Source organism: Saccopteryx leptura, chromosome 5, assembly GCF_036850995.1.
Source record: "Saccopteryx leptura isolate mSacLep1 chromosome 5, mSacLep1_pri_phased_curated, whole genome shotgun sequence".
Classification (NCBI taxonomy): domain Eukaryota; kingdom Metazoa; phylum Chordata; class Mammalia; order Chiroptera; family Emballonuridae; genus Saccopteryx; species Saccopteryx leptura.
This window is the reverse complement of record NC_089507.1, coordinates 71396475-71419722: the sequence shown is the minus strand read 5'-3', so window position 1 is coordinate 71419722 and position 23248 is coordinate 71396475. Positions and strand designations below refer to the sequence as shown.

The following is a 23248-nucleotide window of genomic DNA, read 5'->3' as shown; positions in this document are numbered from 1 at the left end:
GGAACTGAAAAAAAAAAAGCTGGGGTAGCAATACTTATATCAGACAAAATGAACTTTAAAACAAAGAATATAGTAAGAGATAAAGAAGGTCACTACATAATGATAAAGGGAGCAATCCAACAGGAAGATATAACCATTATAAATATCTACGCACCCAAAATAGGAGCACCTAAATATGTAAAGCAGACTTTGAAGGATTTAAAGGGCGAGATCAACAGCAATACTATAATAGTAGGGGATTTCAATACCCCACTAACTACACTAGATAGATCCTCAAGAAAGAAAATTAACAAAGAAACAGCAGACTTAAAGGACATACTAGATCAACTCGATTTAATAGATATCTTCAGAACCTTTCACCCTAAAGCAGCAGAATATACATTTTTTTAAGTGCCTATGGTACATTCTCTAGAATAGACCACATATTTGGGCACAAAAGCAGTCTCAACAAATTTAAGAAGATTGAAATCATATCGAGCACTTTCTCTGATTACAAAGGCATAAAACAAGAAATCAACCACAACAGAAAAACTAAAAAATACTCAAATACTTGGAAACTAAATAGCGCATTATTAAATAATGAATGGGTAAACAATGAGATCAAAGAAGAAGTTAAAAAATTCCTAGAAACGAACAATAATGAGCATACATCAATTCAAAATTTATGGGACACAGCAAAAGCAGTCTTGAGAGGGAAGTTCATAGCATTACAGGCATACCTCAAGAAGCTAGAAAGAGCTCAAATAAACAACTTGACCCTACATCTAAAAGAACTAGAAAAAGAACAGCAAGTAAAGCCCAGAGCTAGTAGAAGGAAAAAAATAATAAAGATCAGAGCAGAAATAAATGTCATAGAGGCTAAAGAAACAATACAGAGGATCAATGAAACCAGGAGCTGGTTCTTTGAAAAGGTAAACAAGATCAATGAACCTTTAACCAGACTCACCAAGAAAAAAAGAGAGAGGACTCAAATAAATAAAATTAGAAACGAGAGTGGAGAAATAACAACTGACACAACAGAAATACAAAATATTGTAAAAAATATATACTATGAAGAACTGTACACCAAAAAACTAGACAACCTAGATGAAACGGACAAATTCCTTGAAACATATAATCTTCCAAAAATTAATCTGGAAGAATCAGAAAACCTAAACAGACCAATTACAACAAATGAGATTGAAACAGTTATCAAAAAACTCCCAAAAAAGAAAAGTCCTGGGCCTGATGGCTTCACAAGTGAATTCCACCAAATATTCAAAGAACTAATTCCTATCCTTCTCAAGCTATTTCAAAAAATTCAAGAGGAAGGAAGACTTCCAAGCTCCTTTTATGAGGCGAGCAAAATTCTGATTCCAAAACCAGGCAAAGACAACACAAAAAAAGAAAATTATAGGCCAATATCCCTGCTGAATTTAGATGCTAAAAGCCTCAACAAAATATTAGCAAACCAGATCCAGCAATATATAAAAAAAATCATACACCAGGATCAAGTGGGCTTTATTCCTGGGAGGCAAGGCTGGTACAATATTCTCAAATAAATCAATGTGATTCATCATATAAACAAAAGGAAGGAGAAAAACCACATGATAATTTCAATAGATGCAGAAAAAGCATTTGATAAAATCCAGCACCCATTCATGACCAAAACTCTCAGGAAAGTGGGAATACAGGGAACATACCTCAACATGATAAAGGCCATCTATGACAAACCCACAGCCAACATCATACTCAATTGGCAAAATTTAAAAGCAATCTCCTTAAGATCAGGAACAAGGCAGGGGTGCCCTCTTTTACCACTCTTATTCAACATAGTTCTGGAAGTCCTAGCCACCGCTATCAGACAAGAAGAAGAAATAAAAGGCATACAAATTGGAAAAGAAGAAGTAAAATTATCATTATTTGCAGATGATATGATATTGTATATAGAAAACCCTAAACTCGCAGTCAAACCTACTAGACCTGATAAATGAATTCAGCAAGGTGGCAGGATATAAAATTAATACTCAGAAATCAGAGGCATTTTTATACACTAACAATGAACTGTCAGAAAGAGAAATTAAGGAATCAATCCCCTTTACCACTGCAACCAAAAATAAATAAATAAATAAAGTACCTAGGAATAAATTTAACCAGGGAGAATAAAGACTTGTGCTCGGAAAATTATAAAACATTTATAAAAGAAATCAGGGAAGATACAAACAAGTGGAAGCATATACTGTGCTCATGGTTAGGAAGAATAAACATCATTAAAATGTCTATATTACCCAAAGCAATTTATAAATTCAATGCAATACCAATTAAAATACCAATGACTTACTTCAAAGATATAGAACACATATTCCAAAAATTTATATGGAACCAAAAGAGAACACGAATAGCCTCAGCAATCTTAAAAGGAAGAATAAAGTGGGAGGTATCACACTTCCTGATATCAAGTTATACTATAAGGCCATTGTACTCAAAATAGCCTGGTACTGGCATAAGAACAGGCATATAGATCAATGGAACTGAACTGAGAACCCAGAAATAAACCCACACCTTTATGGACAACTGATATTTGAAAAAGGAGGTAAGAGCATACATTGGAGTAAAGACAGCCTCTTCAACAAATGGTGTTGGGAAAATTGGACAGCTACCTGCAAAAAATGAAACTAGACCACCAACTTATACCACTCACAAAAATAAACTCAAAATGGATAAAAGACTTAAATGTAAGCTGTGAAACCATAAGCATCTTAGAAGAAAACATAGGCAGTAAGCTCTCTGACATTTCTCGCAGCAATATATTGCTGATTTGTCTCCACAGGCAAGTGAAATAAAAGACAGGATAAACAAATGGAACTCTATCAAACTGAAAAGCTTCTGCACAGCTAAAGACAATAAGAACAGAATAAAAAGACAAACAACACAATGGAAGAATATATTTGACAATGCGTCTGATAAGGGGTTAAGAACCAAAATTTATAAAGAACTTGTAAAACTTAATACCAGGAAGACAAACAATCCAATCCAAAAATGGGCAAAAGAAATGAATAGATACTTCTCCAAAGAGGACATACAGATGGCCAATAGGCATATGAAAAAATGTTCAACATCACTAATCATTAGAGAAATGCAAATTAAAACCACAATGAGATATCACCTCACACCAGTCAGAATGGCACTCATCAACAAAACAACACAGAACAAGTGCTGGCGAGGATGTGGAGAAAAGGGCTCCTGCACTGCTGGTGGGAATGCAGACTGGTGCAGCCACTGGGGAAAACAGTATGGAGATTCCTCAAAAAATTAAAAATCAAACTGCCTTTTGACCCAGCTATCCTACTGTTAGGACTATACCCCAAGAACACCATAGCACTGTTTTGAAAAGAAGAAATACACCCCCATGTTTATGGCAGCATTGTTCACAATAGTGAAGATCTGGAAATAGCCCAAGTGTCCATCAGGGGATGAGTGGATTAAAAAGATTTGGTACATATATGGAATACTACTCAGCCATAAGAAATGATGACATCGGATCATTTACAACAACATGGATGGACCTTGATAACATTATACTGAGTGAAATAAGTAAATCAGAAAAAACTAAGAACTATATGATTCCATACATAGGTGGGACATAAAAATGAGACTCAGAGACATGGACAAGAGTGTGGGGGTTACAGGTGGGGGGGAGGAGAGGGAGGGGGTTGGAGGAGGGGAGGGGTTCAAAGAAAACCAGTTGGAAGGTGACGGAAGACAATTGGACTTTGGGTGATAGGAATGCAGCATAAGCAAATGTCAAAATAACCTAGAGCTGTTTTCTCTGAACATATGTACCCTAATTTATCAATGTCACCCCATTAAAATTAATCTAAAAAAAAAAGAATTTGTCTCAGGGCTAATTCAGGCAGTTAGAAGAATAGTATAAGGATGCTAATTCTGCTTCTCAGGCCACATCCTGCAAAAGGGGCCCCAAGAAAATTGGTGATTTGGCTCCTCTGATTTTGCCAATTGGATTTAAAAAACAGATCAGAAATGCCCTGAAATGGAACTAACAATACAAGGGCATAAATTTAAAGGACTTTTAGATACTGGAGCTGATGTATCTGTTATTGCTAAGCTACATCGGCCTCCTTCCTGGCCCACTCATGCAGCAGCCACAGAATTACAAGGTATAGGGCAGAGTAAATCCCCTCAACAAAGTTCAAGTTTTTTACATTGGGAAGATTAAGAAGGTCATTCTGGATTTTTTAAGCCTTATGCGCTCCCTGGATGTCCAGTTAATTTGTGGGGTAGAGATGTTTTGAAAAATACGGGAGCATTGCTTGTCAGTCCTAATGGTTTAGTCAGTACTCAGATGCTTGATCCGGGATTTTTGCCCACTAAGGGACTAGGGAAAGAACAGCAAGGAATAAAATAATAATAATAATAATAATAATAATAATAATAAGTAAATGAAGAGAAAAAGCAGGTTAAAGCAATTGGGAGTACCCATTGGCAAAGCGCACCCTCACTGAGAACATAATACTTAAACATTTGTACAAAAAGAGTTGAAAAAAGTGAGGGAGTAGACCATTCAGATATCTGAGGGAAGAGAAAACCACTCTGAGGTAGGAAGAATGAGAAGGCCAGTGGGGTTGGAGAAGAGGATGCAGAGGGAAAGAGAGAGGAAGTTTATGGGATAAGAGGTCAAAGAGGTAATGGGGAGAGGGGAGCAGGTCATGTAGGACAGCGAAGAGTGTTTGTTATAAGGAGTTAAGCTTTCATTCAGCATGATGGTGAGATACATGAGAGGACAAAAGCAGAGGAATAACAATATCTGTTTTAAGTTTTCAAAGGATTGCTGTTGCTGCTGTGTTGAGAATGAACCTAGAGGAGCAGTATAGAAGCAGGGAAATCAGTTAGGGGACTGTGGCAACAAACCAACCGAGTGAAGATGGTGTCTCAGAAACAGGGGCAAGAAATAGTAACAGGTTGCCAGACTCTGGGTATATTTTACAAATGAACCAAGAGGAAGTTCCAATGAATTATTAATTGTATATTAAAACCTGTGCTACTAACTACTTTCCAGGGTAAATGACTCTTGGAAAATACTGAAGAACCCTAGTAACCCTACGGTCCCCACAAAAGCAGGGGACCGTATTTCAATAATTTAAAATAGAGCTTTTTGTAGTTTAAGTTATTCCCAATGTGATTTGGAAATGAAATCTGGTCCAGAAGAACTTATACATTGGGTATAGAAATTATATTAAAATCCTTCCTCGCCAGGTACCAATAGACACTTTTTAGAATATGCCGAGTAAATAAATATATAAAACATATAGCTTTAACAAGAGAATGTATTGATAAGTCAATATCCAGACTGAGAGCCATAGTGACTGTTTAAAGGATATCTATGTATTGCATTTAAGGTTTACTAAAAAGGGACCATGTTTCCGATATTTTGTGAAATTCTGTTCAATTTAAATCTTTACATGCTGTTCAGGAATACTGGGAAAATGTATAATTTCTCTTCTTTTTATAGCTTTAATAAGTTTTCATATAAAAGACCAAATGAGGATCCAACTACTAAATAGGAATACATTAAATGATTGTTTTTTCTTAAAGTCACAGGCCGTTTAAGTCTTGATTACCTCAACCATTAAGACTTGATTACCTCAACCTGTGAGTAGTGATTTCAATAAGATTAGGAAATAAAACTTCACAGACATTTCTTGAAGACTAGTTCACACTCTACTATCTAAGATAAGCTTATGAAACTATTAATTTACCAAGGTAAGTAATAAAATTTGACCAGTTATCTATATATTTCTTAATTATTCAAATGTAACAAAATAACAGCAAGTCAAAAAGCATCATTGTCTTCACACTAATATAAACATTTGTTAGGAACAAAAGGAAAATGCAAATTTCTATTTATTATTTGCAAAAAGTCATCAAAATTAGAATGTGAAGGAAAATTAATCTATAGTCACAAATGTGTATAAATAATGTAATCTGTCCTCCCATTGACAGTTGTCATCCATGCAAATTCCACATCATTTCTTTTTATCTACTATTGTTTAGTGTTTGAAGAAACATCTAAACATCAAGGCATGAATGACCTCACTCTTACCTCCAGGGGCAAAGGCTACAAAAGTAAATGTCAGCATCTCCCTAGATGAACAGGAAGAATGTCAAGGACCTGCTTTTACAACATAGTAATCTGGGGAGTTTTTAATTCAGAGATTCTATTGTTTTTTCCACTGCCATCTGTAACAAAACAAGGAAAGGAGGTTTAAAAAAAAATCAATGTTAAATGTAAACAAATCATTTGGGCTCTACTTGGCTCCATAGTATTTTATGTTTACTTTGCAGATGTAACCTTTCCAGGGATTGGCCATTCCTGTGTGATAAATAAAATTATCTTTAAAATTGGAGTATGATGTCATCGCAAACATGGTATGATGGAAACAAAGATATAGACAGTGCCCATTTATCCAGAATGGTAAGAAGATGGAGAGTTGAATAGTCTCATTAGGTAAGAATGATTGTACATAGATTACCAATTTTCCAAGAAGTAGAGTAAAAATAGAACAGCTTTAAACTCTCTTTATAGTAAGAACAAGTTAACCCATTTGGTTCATAACAGTAACTATGGCTTCTAATAATTATGAGTATAAATTTAGGCTGCTAGCTTTTAACTAGACCTGCAAATTGTTAATTTTAACAAATCTTTGCCAAAATTGCATCATTATTATTTGCCTTTCTTGTTAAAGAGATGTAAAAATGTACATTTTTACAACTCCTATAGTTTGAGCTTTTAAAATATTTTATTTCAGAGATAAGGAAGAAAGGTTAGTAAATACAATAATAATAATCCTCGGCCCTGGCCGGTTGGCTCAGCGGTAGAGCGTCGGCCTGGCGTGCAGGGGACCCGGGTTCGATTCCTGGCCAGGGCACATAGGAGAAGCGCCCATTTGCTTCTCCACCCCCCCTCCTTCCTCTCTTTCTCTCTCTTCCCCTCCCGCAGCCAAGGCTCCATTGGAGCAAAGATGGCCTGGGCGCTGGGGATGGCTCCTTGGCCTCTGCCCCAGGCGCTAGAGTGGCTCTGGATGCGGCAGAGCGATGCCCCGGAGGGGCAGAGCATCGCCCCCTGGTGGGCAGAGCATAGCCCCTGGTGGGTGTGCCAGGTGGATCCCGGTCGGGCGCATGCGGGAGTCTGTCTGACTGTCTCTCCCTGTTTCCAGCTTCAGAAAAATACAAATAATAATAATAATCCTCATATAGGAATAATAGAAAAAAAGGCACATTTTTTCCACATTACTTCTAATTACTAACCATTTTGTGCAAATAGGAATTGTGATTTAAAATATTCAAAAATTCTTGTTGAATTTGCAAAAAATTTACACTGTATATCCTTGTCCTTCATTTGCTTTTCCATTGCAGTAAGAATAAACCTTCTAATCAAAAAGATTGAATTTGGAGCACAAATATGAATATAAATATCCTGGAAATACTTTATGCTACTTTTGTATACATTTCAAATTCAAAGATCAGTTTTATCTTTCTGCTGTGTATGCCAAAGCTTCAAATTCAGTATTCAACATGGAAGGCTGTTTCGGTAGGAAACAAATGCTCTCTGCTCACTTGAGATTTTACTATCCTCCCGAGCAACAAAAGCATCCTCAGTTTTTTCTAGTCTTTGAAAGGTCTGGCAGGAGTCCCCAAACTACGGCCCGCGGGCCGCATGTGGCCCCCTGAGGCCATTTATCCGGCCACCCACCGCACTTCTGGAAGGGGCACCTCTTTTATTGGTGGTCAGTGAGAGGAGCACTGTATGTGGTGGCCCTCCAATGGTCTGAGGGACAGTGAACTGGCCCCCTGTGTAAAAAGTTTGGGGACCCCTGGCTGTAGCTTTCCAGGAATGCAGGCATTTTATGGCCCAGCAGAGCCCAGCAAATTCCAGCAGGAAGGAAAGGCCGAGGACATTCAGACACCAAAAGTATCCCTGCCTACTAAGCATCGTAGATATGAATGTGGAGAAGTTCAGTTTGAGTCTGCAAGACATTGTGCCTTCCTAGATCCTATTTCAGCATTCACCACCTTCTGGTTGCTGTGCTGCCAACAGCTGAACCTATGACTTTCCAATGCTCCCCCTGGAGCACTGGACTTCCCTTGCTGCAAGTGCCTGGAACGTTGGGTGTTCTCCCTTTCCTCCCTCCTCCCCCAGACTACCAGGTCTACCTGCAGCTAATGACTGATTCCCAGGAGGGCACAAAACACTAGCTCTTTTGCCTCCAGATAAGACAATCTCTGAACTGTAATTTATATTCCAGAGTTCCCCACAGGATCAAATTGAGTCTGAAGCTACACCTGAAATCGTACTATTGCTTGGCTTCTTCCCCTTTCTCCTCTCACTTGTTTCTCCAGGGAGTGCCCTTTATAAATCACTTAGACCCGAATCCTTAACTAAAGTTCTACCTCAGAGACAGTTTGGTCTACAACATGGGTGAAGGTCAGTATCCAAGAGTCCCAAACACATTTTTTTCAGTTCAAGCAAATAGGTATCCAAGATAGAAAATAGAAGCAGAAATAGCAGATGGAGCAGGTAATATTCAGAATCTGAATCTGGGGCTAAAAGGCAGTATCAGTGAATTATAATGGCCACTGTCAAAAAGGACTGATATTCAGGGGAGAACTCAATTCTGGAAAAGGATGGGATTTTGGCAAGCTATAAGAATAGAGAAGGGGAAGAAGAACTACTATAGAAGTCCAGTTATCAAAAGTGTGACAAATTTTACAATTTTTTTATGACTTTTTCTGTCATTCCACCTGAAATACCTACTTCCTAATTTCCCAATTTTTGCCTTCTGTTGAATCTGAAAATTTGAATTAATCTTTGAAAATACAGCCTTGATGTCTCCTCCTCTTCTATATAAACCTCCTCTATACAACCTTTGCAGTGCCCATAACACAGGCATAATCACTTTCTCCTCTCTGCCATCTCTTTAATGAATATATAACTCTGTTATTGCAATTTTTACCTAATAGTATTGTTCATGTTTCACCTTTCCTCTCTTTATGAATTATGACAGGACAAGATCTGTCTTATGGATTATTTCAACCCTAGACCCTACCATGATGTCAAAAGCACCCATGATGAATTGATAGGAACAGCTCATAGAACAGTTCAGAATCTCAATTACATGACTGGGGTAAAGCTCAAATAACTATTCAAATAGATCCTTCAAAGCTGGTCTGGCAAATAGAATCAAGGCTGGTGGTAGAGGACTAAGAGGCCCACCTGAGGGGATGGGGCAAGGTGGTAACTGCTGTGGAGTAAAGAACTGGATTGGGTTGGAGAAGCATTTATTTCTAGAGTCATGCCCTTTATCTCCCCAAATCGAGAAATTATATAAAGATATTATTTTGTTTCTACACAAGAAAGATCAAATTTATTTTATATAAAAAGCTATCAATAAACGTTAGGATCCTATCAAGTAAACAGTTATTTTTTCCCCTTCTTCCCTCTCCTACAATTTGATGTTTTGCTTGTTTGATGTTTGAAGTAATGATATTTAAGTTCTATTTGCTACCCAGTTATATTAAATAATTTATTAAAGAAACAAATTTAAATTACCAATTAAATTCATGATTTTACATTACCTGTGCATTTTATTGAGAACATCTTTTTCCCTATAACTTTAACAAGTAGATGGTTCTTTGTACTGAGAATCCCATCAGTGTTTCAGTACCTCGATTCATATAATTATAACCAGTTTACTAACTTACTAAAACATAAACTCTATTGAATTGTGCTTAATCTATAATTTAACAAGTGTGGGACAGAAATAATTTTACGTTACTCAAATTTCTGTCTATGAACTCACTGCATTTAGAATGATATTGTTGTAAGACTTAAATAGCAGACTTTATGTTATCATTATCAATTCAAACAATAGAGTCAGTTGTAGAGACTTAGTTTTCTTTTTTCCCACTGTCATGATTCCCATTCTTAACACTGCAACTCCTCAATGTCAAATGGAATGGTAAAGACAAGTAATCTATAACACATAGACTCTGACTTTGCTGATTCCAAAATGGCTCATTTTGAAGTACTTGAAACTTGAAGTACATTCTGAGATGAACAGAATTTCCTCAGCTTACCCATAACATGAAAACCAGGTCCAAATTTGTTGGTCTTTCTCAATGTCCTACTGTTTGTTCTTCCTGTCCTCTGCCATAGTGAATTCACTAGTTCAGTGTGTCATTGTTTTTATGTGGTGCTATTACCATAGCCTTCTTTCCAGATTTCCTGCCTATAGCCTACTCCTGATATAGCTGCCAAATTTATCTTTCTAAACTATTAGATATATCATGTTATACCCACTAAAAAACTTGCAGTGCTTTCCATTGGTTTTTGCCAGAGTAAGCCTGTGATCACCTTTCTTTGTAGTTTAAGCTATTACCTTCCCTGAGTGCTATTCTCATAGTAGACCTCTGTGGGAAAAACAGCTGTGTTATAATTACTTGCTGGTTTCCCCACCTGCAAGCCCTTTGCAAAATTAGTGCATAGGCATGCGCAGAAAGCCAGGTGTGTGTCTCTATGAAAAGCTATGGGTGCTTTCCCTCTGGGTTGATTTTCCCAGATCCCTCTGCCACCACTGCAAGGTGTGGATCCCTGAGTCCCTCAGCAGCCACAGTGATTGGAGGTTTTCCTGATTCGTTGCCCTCCACTGCTGAAAGCAGTTTTCCTTTGTTTTCTTGCTCACCTGTCTTTGCAAGCCTTCAATTAACTGGCATGGCCTGATGCTTTTCAGCCCCGCAGTTCCTCTCCCATCTGCCTGAATTCAATGCCAACCTGCCTGGCCTCGGCCACTGACACTACAGCCACTTACCAGCAAGGCTCTAAGACAGCAAGCATTTCCGCCTCTTTTTGGCTTTATTTACTCCCACAGCCTAGAATACCCTTTTACCAATAAGATTCCTATTCATCTCTTAATACTCTTTTCAAATGCCATCTTCTTCATTAAATACTTTCCTCCAAGTTTTCTAATCCTAAATTGTAATCACCTCAAGTGCCAAGACTCTGTCTTAATCAGTTTTGTCTTGATTATCCAATACTTAACATTTGGCTTATAAATAATGTCTAATTAATGGTTTTTTTAAATTGAAGTGTTCTCTGAATCTTCTAGCTTATAAAATTATAAGATCTAACTTATACTCTTCAGTCTGATCCTCCTTAAATCTGGACTTGCAACTATTGCCGGAATGACTTAGTTAAAATTTAAATGGCCTTGTCATTCCAATTATGATGTTACTTCCAAAATGTTGAGTTAGTTCAGGGCAGCTTCCCTGTACTGTTAAACTTTGGGACATTGAAACACAGGCTTGGGGAGATGATTGGATAGGAAGCATTGCTCTATTCATTTACCTCCCAGCCTACAAAAATGAAAAAAGAAAAAAAATGTTTCCATGACCCTCTGTGACTCATTCAAGTCATTAAATAAATATTCTTGGAGGACCCAGTATATGACAGGCACTGGGAGTAGAAATATAAGCAGAATAAACGTGATCCTCAACATCATGGCAATTACAGTTTAGTGCAAGATCCATTTAAAACCCACACACTTGCACATAGAGTACAAATTATCTTAACTACATAGAAGGAAGTACAAGATGTACAAGAAAGCACAAGAAGGGATCTGTACCTATCTTATTTGTCTTTTAATCCCATGTCTAAGAAATTACCAGCGTTATTGCCAAAGCTTATTAGTGTATTGCACCAGATAACTCTTGCTGCTTTGCTGTTATACCACATCAGATGAATGTCAAGAAGACTGTCCAGAGGCTTATTCATATCTCATTTTTAAGTTCATCAGAGGAGAAAAGTTCTCAACGCTGCTCATATGGATACAGACAAGTGTATCTTCTATGTAAAAATTCCATATGCTTTTACATGAATCTCACAATTTAAGTATATGTGAAAATGGATAAAAGAGGTAGAAAAGAAATAAATGACAAGAGAAGATAGAAGCATGACAATAAAAAATGAGGGGGGGGGGAATTTAAGAAAAATTATAAGGGGATGAAGAAAATTGGAGTGGACAGACAGAACATTTTCTTTAGTTATCTTCACACACTTTAAAATCCTCACCCAGTAGTTGGCATGCTTTGATGTTTCTCTGCCAAAGCTAAAGCATTAAATTGAATTTCATGTTATAAAATTATTAAGATAGACATGATTTGTTGTTTTTTATGGTTATAGATATCATAATTGTGTCTTAGACTTTTTTCTTAAAAGGACCAGATCAATATTTGCTGAAATGTTTCACAAAATTTTTAATGAGACATATAGTCACTTTTGGAACTGCTCAACTCCACTGTGTAGCAAGAAAGGAACAAGAGACAATACATAAACAAATGCATGTGTCTATGTTCCAGTAAACTTTATTTACAAAAACAAGCATCCAACCTGTAGGCTGTAATTTGCCAACACCATCTTAGAGTAAAATGCACCATTAAATACACACACATGCACAAACACATCTATGCAAGATTCTTTGTATATATTTTGGTTATAGAATGTGTCTTTCATGTGAATAAGGATATAATTTTAGGGTTTATTCTGCATTAAATTATCTATAAAACATGATACATATTTTAATTATATTGTAATCTTCATTTTTCACTTTTCCTGAGACAGCATCAGATTCATATCTATACACTAATCTTTCCTTTTTCATGATATTCAAATTTTAGCAATCCATGATTTTCAAAATCTTTTTTCTGTAGTAATATGGCCTTAATGAAAATAACCAATCTGATATATTTTTGTGTACGTGTGTTATGTAAGCTAATTACTTTTCCTTAACTGGAATATAACTTTGTAAATCCAACTATTACTGTTATTTTATAGACCCAGTTTCAGCCACTTAATCCTTCATATTTATTGTTTTCACCATTAGTAGTTATGCCGAAGAAGTAGGCCAATATCAACCTTTTCCTATAGAAATGTACTGCTGAGTTAATTACTGATGTCCCCTTTCCTGGAGACACTGCAGACATTTTCAGGAGAGTTACTTTAATTGGAAATGCTTTTCGGCCTTTTTTCCAGATTAAAAGCAAATATGTACTTAATTGTCTGAAAAATGCAGTGTTTGGCATTATCTTAGGCTCTTTTAGTTTTCCCAATTGAGAGTGCTATCAGAACTTAGCAGGTGACCCCCTTACTTTCTTTGCAGTTTACATATTTGGAGTTAGTGACTTCGACTCTTTTGTCAGTTTGCTTGGCAGGACTAGAGAACAAACACAGAAACTTTAATGGCCATAAAGATGACTGGATCTTTACAGAATGAGAGCCAAGATTATGCACTACAGAAAAGAGAGAAGGAGTTCTGTTTTGCCATTTGCAGAAACAGGCTCAAAGCCAAATTCATTTCTTCTAAAATGGAAGTTTGTGTTACATGGTCATTAAGTCTGACTTAATGAAGTTGACAGTTAAATTATAAGCAGAACTCACTGTTAGTACTGATCTCATTGCCTTTACTCACTAATCTATGTATGTGTGGAGCTACTTCTGTGTTTGATGTGTTAATGTGATCCTGCCTATTCTACCCAAGCAGAACTCCAGATGAAGCCTGAGAAATCCATCAAGGAATTGAACACAGACAGTATTCAGAAAGGTAGGAAAGCAAGGTGGGGCTTAGGGGTCATGGAAAGACAGCAGGCTTGAATTGGGCCTTTGATATTACATCAATTAAGCCTGACGAGTGTAACAGCAAACCACATTCTTGTCCTAATTTGCAGATTGAGCTATGTCTTACCACAAAGTGAAAGAGCACAGGCAGTCTTTTCTTCAGTTAAGGCAAATAACTGGTTTAAGAAAAAAGTTTAAGAAAAAAATGATACATAGAGAGAGTAATGTGGCCTGGCAGTCTCTAAATTTAGCAATCGTACTAAATGTATTACCATCATTTCAGTTTCAAATCTTCTTTCTGCTTGCATTCTAAGCAAGGGTACCATATTTAGCAATGCCAGCTAAATTTGAATTTCAGATCAATAACTAATAATGTCATAGAAATATATACCCTGCAATAGCTAAGATAAAGTTTTACTAAGAAATTATTCACTTTTCCTCTAAATTTAATCTGGCAGCTCTAATACTTAGTAAAGCATGGGAGATGACAGAGGTGACATTTCATATAAGAATATTAATTATTGAATGGATAAATTGACACTAAAGTCTCTCACGCTGTGGTTCATTATGGATCAATTAAGATCCGTTTATTATTTCATATACAAACATGCATAATTCAGACTAACTGGGGAAGTCCATTCTGAAGTAGTAAAATATTTTAATATAAATGATATAATCAAAGGAAGGAATACAGATTCTAGCTAATTAACCAGGCACTGAAAATATTTATTAAAAGAGTTATGTGGATAAATTGTGTATTATCATAGATGGCATCGCTGTTAGTTAATTGCAGCTGAAGGGGTAGAGTAGTGAATTTATTCCCTTGAGGAAAATGAATAGTTGTCATTTAAAGCTCCTTGAGGGTTGTACAGCAACATGAAAAATAAGAGAAAACAAAAAAGAATTAGAACAAAGGAAAAAACTCTCCTCTTGAAACTAACACAAGATAATAATAACAATTATAGCTAACATTTTATTAAACACATAGTATTGCCCATATATTTGAGTTGCACATTTTGACATGTACTTTATAGGCATCACCATCTCTTTTTTGTCTTTCAATCTTCACAGTATTCTTGTGAGAAAAAAAAATATGCTTAATGTCTCTGTTTTATAGATTAAAAAAAATCAGGGCTTAAGACTGATTAAGGAAATTCACACAGCCCTGGCCGGTTGGCTCAGTGGTAGAGCCTGGCGTGCAGAAGTCCCGGGTTCGATTCCCGGCCAGGGCACACAGGAGAAGCGCCCATCTGCTTCTCCACCCCTCCCCCTCTCCTTCCTCTCTGTCTCTCTCTTCCCCTCCCGCAGCCGAGGCTCCATTGGAGCAAAGATGGCCCAGGCGCTGGGGATGGCTCCTTGGCCTCTGCCCCAGGCGCTAGAGTGGCTCTGGTCGCAACAGAGCGACGCCCTGGAGGGGCAGAGCGTCGCCCCCTGGTGGGCGTGCTGGGTGGATCCCGGTCGGGCGCATGCGGGAGTCTGACTGTCTCTCCCCGTTTCCAGCTTCAGAAAAATACGAAAAAAAATAAATTCACACAGAGGCAGGTCAAAGTCTTTGATCTATATTTCCCCAATGCCATAAAATGTCATGCTCCTAACCATTAATTAATATCAACCCCAACAAGTAAAAGACCAATCTGATGTATATTAGAAAACAGGAACTAGTTAGAATAAAATAAAGCTGCAAGACTCAAAAATCAGAAGTTAGACATGCACAAGCATAAAAAATATAAAGAAGACATTAAGAATCTTTCAGCTGTTTCTGACCTAATTGGAAATTGCTCTGACCATAAGGTAGATGGAATCTTGTGCTAGAGAAGGGAAGGATGCTCCTGTGTAGTTTACAAATGCTCCCAAAGTGAATCAGATTCAGCTCTAGGGGAGAACCCGTGATTTGGACAGATGCACCCTACTAATAGATGCAAGTGATTCATTTGGCCACCATATGTTAGGAATAGTAATTGAGACATAGGGTTGAATGTGATAGAAATGGCACTGTTGTCATTAATTATGACTATGGAAATCGGCTTCCAATTTGGGTGTTTACCAAGTACTCATTGGGCATGGACAGAGCACATGTTAGGAAAACATCATTTTCTAAAAAAGAATAGTTCATTAAAGTTACTTATGGCTTAGTCAGCTATACAGTGTCAAGAGGAAATAAAAAATTTGAATACCCAAAAGAATTTTAAAAGGACGAAATAAACATTTAAATATAATACAGTGGTCCCTGGTCTATCGTGGGGTTAGGTTCCAGAACCACCTGCAATAGGTGAAACTCCGCAAAGTAGCAACCTTATATTTATTTTATTATTTATGCATATTTTAAGGCTTTATTAACCCTCCCCACACTCTTATACACCTTTCCCACACTCTTATAAACACTTCCTAGGCTCTTAAACATTTTCTACACTCTTAAACCTACGTAAAATCCCGTGATCTAGTGAAAAATCCACGATACAAAATTAGATATGGGCCCTGGCCGGTTGGCTCAGTGGTAGACCTCCGCCTGGCGTGCGGAGGTCCCGGGTTCGATTCCCAGCCAGGGCACACAAGAGAAGCGCCCATTTGCTTCTCCACCCCTCCCCCTCTCCTTCCTCTCTGTCTCTCTCTTCCCCTCCCGCAGCCGAGGCTCCTTTGGAGCAAAGATGGCCCGGGCGCTGGGGATGGCTCCTTGGCCTCTGCCCCAGGTGCTAGAGTGGTTCTGGTCGCGGCAGAGCGACGCCCTGGAGGGGCAGAGCATCGCCCCCTGGTGGGCAGAGCGTTGCCCTCTGGTGGGCGTGCCGGGTGGATCCCGGTCAGGCGCATGCGGGAGTCTATCTGGCTGTCTCTCCCCGTTTCTAGCTTCAGAAAAATACAAAAACAAAAACAAAAACAAAAACAAAACAAAACAAAAAAAATTAGATATGTACAATTTAAAAATCCATAATACAGTAAGACCACGAAAAGTGAACCGCAATATGGCAAGGGACGACTGTAGTATCATTTTCATAAAGTATTTAATTACTTTGAAATTAAAATTTTAGTGACTTGTATGATTTTTTAGTTCCCAAGATTTAGAAAGTCATAAAATTACACTTTTTGCATTCACTCCTGTGTTCAAACCCAATAAGAAAAAGGCACAGAGATCAAAGAGATAGATATTAAAATATAAATTTTATTATAATAATTTGGAATGGAAGGCATGACTTGTTTAGACTTATAACCACAACAGGCTTCCTTTACTTCATCCTCCAATTAGACAAATGTCTCCAGCCCATGACAAGCAGCTCTGGACAATCATAGGCCTAATCTTGCAGGTTTATTAGAAAGAGGAGCAAAGAATTCATACTTCCTGCAGGTGGGCTGGATCTAAAATTGAAAGAGAGAAGGTAAAGTAGCACATTCTAAGCTATTGTTCCAAACTTACTCATTTGACAAGCCACTCCTGGGGAGCTTGTCCCTTGGGGGGCAGTGAGTATGGGGTTGCGAGGAGGCCAACAATAGCACTGATGCAAAAAAAGAATGGAGTCTCTCCCAAAACATTGACCTTCCTCTACCTCACTCAAGTGGAAGCCTCAGTTGCTGGAGTAACTCAGTAACTTCTAAGAGTCCAAAAGACTTGCAAATTTTGGAATCAAGACTTTATACTCTTTTGAATTTTTCAATAAAAATAGACATAGTAGAAACTCTGCTTAATGCTTATCATATGATAGGCACAGTTCTAAATTCTTTACAGATATAAATTCATTTAATCATTCCAATTAGCTTATGAGAGACATTCTATTATGGTTCATCACAGAGCAGTTAAGATTAATCCTCCATTTTTTTTTGCCAGTGATCAAGCAGCTTCTTTCTTTGGTCTTTGTATCCACCTTCCCATAGAAGCTCCAACTTCTAAAACTTCCATCAAAAGAGAAAATTGGCTTGGTGGATAGAGCATTAACCCAGAGTGTGGATGTCCTGAGTTCAATCCCCAGTCAGAGGACACATGAAAGTGACTATCTGCTTCTCTTCTCCCTCTTCCCCTTCTCTCTCTTCCACGCTCACAGCCAGTGGCTTGATTGGTTTGAACATTGTCCCCATGCACTGAGGATAGCTCGGTTGGTCTGAGCACTGGCCCCAGATGGGGGTTGCCAGGTGGATCCTGATCAGGGTGAAGGCATGAGTCTATCTCTTCTCCTTTCACTTAAAAAAGGAGGGGGGCGGGCTATACATCTGCCCTTTTTCTAGTCTTTTAAGATTAACCAATCTAACTTTTCTAGATTTCTCATTTTCTCCTCCACAAGCATTTGCTCGGGTCATCTGCAGATCCCTCAAGTGAAATGTGACTCTCGCCTCACAACCCAGCCAGTAATACGAAGCCCTTCTCTATCTACTCTACATGGACCAAATCCTGGTATGTTTAAAATTCATGCCCACTTCCTTGTGAGCTTACCACCTGTCCTTCCACCGAGTTTGAGCCGATTAATGTGTGCATCTTCTTGCTTCCTAAACTTTTTTCTCTCTGTCCCACCTTGATTTGTTCAAGTCTCTAAAATTTGGATTTTGTTTGCCATCTGCTTTCCTTAACTGTATTAAGGAATTCCTAATACCAACTTCAGTCTTTGGCTCTTCTTTCTTGGTTTGTCCTGTTTCTGTCTGTACTGGTAATCCAGTTTTTTCCTTTAGACCAGTGCCTCTCAACACTATAGACCTCAGACTGCTACTAGGCATAGCTAGGGTTTTAAAACATAAGATATAATTAAATGGAATAATTTATAACAGAATACAATTCTGATGATAATTATAAAGCCAGGGGGGTTTTTTTGCGAGTCTTTTTAGGGTGTGTGTGTGTGTGTGTGTGTGTGTGTGTGTGTGTGTGTGTTAGAGACAGCCATGCCAAGGCCAAGGCCAGTGCTGATGAGAAGTAAGCTGGCCCAAGAAAGCCATGTGCAGGCAGAGGAGCTGTACAACAGGAGAACGGAAGGAAGTCCCAGGCAATATTCTTGTTCCATATTAAAAGGAAATAGATATCAGTGAAGATACACATTTCAAATGAGAGTGGACAGTACAGGGGCAAAGCTATTAGATGGAAAGATGTCAAATCACAACAAAAATGGAAGTCATCCTCAGTGGCCTCTAACTGCTATTTTACAGTAGACTTGATTAATTAATAAGTATTTTTAATGTCTTCAAAATGGCACTAATTAAATTTTGAAATGAAAAAAAAATCAGCTTATCTGTTAATATTGTTTAGTTTCCAGTTATCTATTGTTGTGTAAAACACACACACACAAAAAAAAAAACAAATAAATAAACAAAAACTTCAAAACTTAATAACTTAAAATGATTTATTTTGTTCCCAAATATGTAGTTTAGACAGGGCTCAGTGGTGGTATCTTGACTCTGTTCTACTCAGCCTGAGCTGGGTGGCTTCAAGGTTGGGGTCTAGAATCATCTAAAGGTTTGTTCACTCCCGTGCACTGGGACCCTAGCAGTGAGTGAATACCAGAACATCTATACGTGGGCTCTCCATATGGCCTGGGCTTCTTCACAACATAGTGACTGGATTCTTTGGGCAAACATCCCAAGAGAGAGAAAGAGAGGGAGAGCAAGAGGGAGTGCCAGGTGGAAGCTGTATTTCTTTTTTGACTGAGCCTCAAAAGTATCTTTTCCACCTCATTTATTCCTTGGGGTAGCCATAAAGTTCTACCCAAGGTCGAGGGAGAAGAGAAGAGAACCAGACATGCTAAGTTACTTGTACCACATTCTTTTCATCTAGGCAGTCACAATGGACTGCCAAGTTTTAAAGGGAGAGGAAATAGACTTCTGAATGGGGGAACAGCAGAGTGCTAGAACACATGGTCCTGGGAATATTACTTTGGCCATTTTTGGAAAATACAAATTTAGCAAACTTCTTTTGAAAAACAGTGAAGTATGAAAAGTAAGGTCCAATTTCATTTATTTACAGAGAAAAGAAAATCTAAAAGCTTTCTCAAATGGAAGCAAAGAAATAGGTATTGTTACCTTCTTTTGCAAACCACAGATTTCCTGAGGTTTTGCGTCAATAGGAATTCTATTCTAGAAGTTAAAGGTATGGTTTGACCCCCAAAATTTTATGGTTGCATCTCAGCAGAATCTGAGGATATGAGTAAAATGTGCTTCTTCCTGAAGCTTATTTTAGACATAAATAACAGATAAGTCACTAAGCAGCTTATGATTCTGTTTTTATTGATTTATGACTCACCATGTGCTCCTATCTTTCAGGCAAAACTAATGTCTTTCCATGTAGGTGATTTGCTCTGTTAGACCTCATGGGGAAAAAGAGTTCTTTGCTTTATGTTTTACTCTGACAAGATAATGGTTCTTGTCCTGATCTTGAGAGGTGACTAAGATATTGACTTGGAAAAATGCATTAATTTGTGAAGCTATATAAATTCCATGTAATTTTGAAATTATATCTACTTGAGCATTATTACCTGAAAGAGTCAACGCTCTTTCTTGGCAATTTTCTGCTAAAACCCAGGCCTTCCAATGTATATGGGTTTCCACAAAAGGGAGATCCTAGATCCATTCTGGGAAACTGGGCTCAGGAGCAGGATAATGGGAGAGATTACTTCTAAAACACCTATTTTGTTCACTGTCACAGTTAGAAGATGACTCAACTATATAACTCATGGATTTTGTACTTGACTCACACCATTTCCTCTCTCCTGAGTGAGCCCTACTTTCAGTTCAATCATAACCTCCAAGAATCCACCATCAGCCTCTCCATGTTCTCCAACATTATGATCACTTTAAGTCTATCAGAATGAGCCTAACATCAGATTTAATTACTTAATTTAATATAGAATTTTATATATTGTCTCTTTTCCTTTTTTTAACACTTAGCATGACATGTTAAATTATTCTTTATTTTCCTCTACCACTGGAGATATTCATAGTCTTTGTTCTTCTGGTACCTAAAATAAAACCTATCAAATAAAACTGGGCTTCCCAATACTAGCTTCCTCTTACAGTTCCCAAGGGCACTAACCCCTGAAACTCATCTGAAACCAATTAAATCAGAATCCTGTGGGGAAGAGTCTAGGCATCAGGGTATCAGGATCTTTAAAAAAAAAATTTCCTTCATAATCCGGTGGTCAACCAAGATAGAAAACCACCAATCAGAGGATATCCAATGATGTTTCACGAATGAAGTTTGTCTATTAAATATGGACTTCTCATTACAGATTCCTGAAGTGTCTTTATTTTATAGAATGTAAGAATCTTAGTTGGTGCTCAATCTGTACTTTCTTCCTCAGATGGAATAAAGTAGAACTTGGTATATAAATGTACTACATGCATTCTACACAAAGGGTTTTCTACAAAAATTATTTTTTAGAGTACAAAAGTTTAGGTAATGATTTAAGCTGATACAGAAGATATTAAAGATTCTCCAGATGTTATCATATTTAATATGTGGTTAATTATAGAACAAAATAATCTAAGCCATGATTTTCAAATTGTGTTCAGAGGAAATATTTAAGCCAAATTTTATGTTTTGTATATTTTTAATAGCTCACATATGCCATATTCTATAATTTAAAATATTAGTGATTATACCATATTAAAATATATTGGTGGTAAAAATTACTTTTCTGGTGCTTCTTTCATACATATGCACATACACACACACATCTTTCTTGAAATTCAGATCTGCCCTGCCCAGGTCTACTCACATAAAACTGTGCAAGACTGTTTATTACTAAAGCATATGCTGGCAAGATTTAGAAACGTCCTTCTCTTGGCCAAAATCCCCCCTCAAAATACAGTAAAATCAGTTGTCCAGTAACAAGTGAATGCATAATATGTCACAGAGCAATAATATAGTGTCATAAGTAATGTATTACTTTTACATTTTAGGCACTCCTCTACAGACTTTCACATTTATTATAGGGAATACAACAATGCAATATTACTGATGATATGATTTTGACAAAAATATACCAAATACTGCTCTTTTAAGCTTCCAGATCAATTAAATTGAGAAGTATCTGATATTTTTAAGTCATCTATTTTTCTTTTCTAACAATGATTATTTACCTTTTTATAGCTATGAATTTTTTAAGAATTCAGTACATATATGCAACTAAAAATGTATGAAATAAATCATATACAGTTGCTGATCAAATGCAGCAATTCTTATCTGTAACCACAGAATTTATTAGAAAATTTGTCTTCATCAATAAACCACATTGATTTCAGTAATTGAATTTATTATGAGTAAATGCTTACTTGAACTCATATATCACATATATTAACAAAATGCAATTTTTATATTTTATAGATAAGTAGTTTAGATAAATTTTCTTTAAAAGGTAAAAGATTAAAATGCTTTTTAAAAAAATGAAAACCTTAAAAATCTATTGATTTAGGAGACTGGAATTAAATATCTGTCAATTTTTTCCTCTCCTCCCCATCCTCATTACAAAAACTTCTGTTTTAACTCTTCCATTAATCTCTTATCTCCAGTATGACCACCAAAATTTCTGCTTCCCATTACCACCTGAATAATCTTTCTAAAATTTTAATGTGATCACGTCTATTCCTTGATTAAAAACCTCTGTTTCTCCACAGCATACAAGTCAGGTCTGAACTTGGTTAGCATGACATTCAATAGTCTTCACGTTTCCTTATCTAGATCCACCCTCCCCGCCCCCCAAATCATCACAGATCCTCTCAGCCTTTAGTTCACAGGACATCTCCACCATATCACTATGACTGATACAGGTCATTCCTCTAACTGGAGTGTTTTTATCTCTCCTCTTTCTTCCTTAGGTCTAACTAGAGAATTAAAATTCATTCTTCAAAATCCTGGAAAGCAATTTCCTCTGCAAAGCTTTCCTTCTTCTTCTCTCAAACCCTTTTATTTATATGAGTCTGTTTCCCTTCCTAAACCATGAGCTCCTTAGGATCTGGGACTAGACTATGTATATATAACTAAAGTTAGTATAGTAACTCCCGCAAATAGTACAATGCTTAACATACAGTAGGTACTCCGCATCGGTTAAAGCAAGCTACATCACAATTCTTGACTCTCTTCTACTAGTCTTTATGTGGGTATTTAGTTCTGTGATTTTACTCAACACAGTTATAAGTATATTATTACTGAGCATTACTTAGGGTTCCCAAGAAACTAAAGAGAAGCATCCCAAATCAGAGGTAATTGTTTGTTACTTTTCAAACTTACATTGCTAGCTATTGTAATGAGAAGTATGTATGGTAAATATATAGATTCTGCTAGAAAAATCAAATTATCAAATTAAGACTCTAAGTGTGCATTTGGTGTTTCAATAAACTTCTATAGTTTATATGGACTGTGTTTTCCCAGAAAACCAAATCTCCTTCTTAATAATGTATCATTTTTTTCAGATACATCTAAGGGAAGAGATAGGAATTGTCAGCAATGTGTACAGTGGTGGGATCTCTGCCCTAATGACTGTTTTAAGTACAAAAAAAAGGTTTGCCAAAAGGTAGTTTATTATTTCATGCATTTAACACTTAAATAAGAATAAAAGAGGTACACAAAAGTAGAGTTTGTTTTAAGAAAAAGTTTTAAAATATTCATGAAAAATATTAAAT

At 37.0% G+C, this 23248-nt stretch overlaps 1 non-coding gene across 1 annotated transcript; it reads left to right on the top strand.

The window, feature by feature from the left end:
* The first annotated feature begins 11288 nt into the window (after nucleotides 1–11288).
* On the top strand, nucleotides 11289–11417 carry LOC136407356 (small nucleolar RNA SNORA36 family). The gene has a single exon (XR_010751901.1). It is a non-coding gene; the product is annotated as a small nucleolar RNA SNORA36 family (small nucleolar RNA).
* The last annotated feature ends 11831 nt before the right edge of the window (nucleotides 11418–23248 follow it).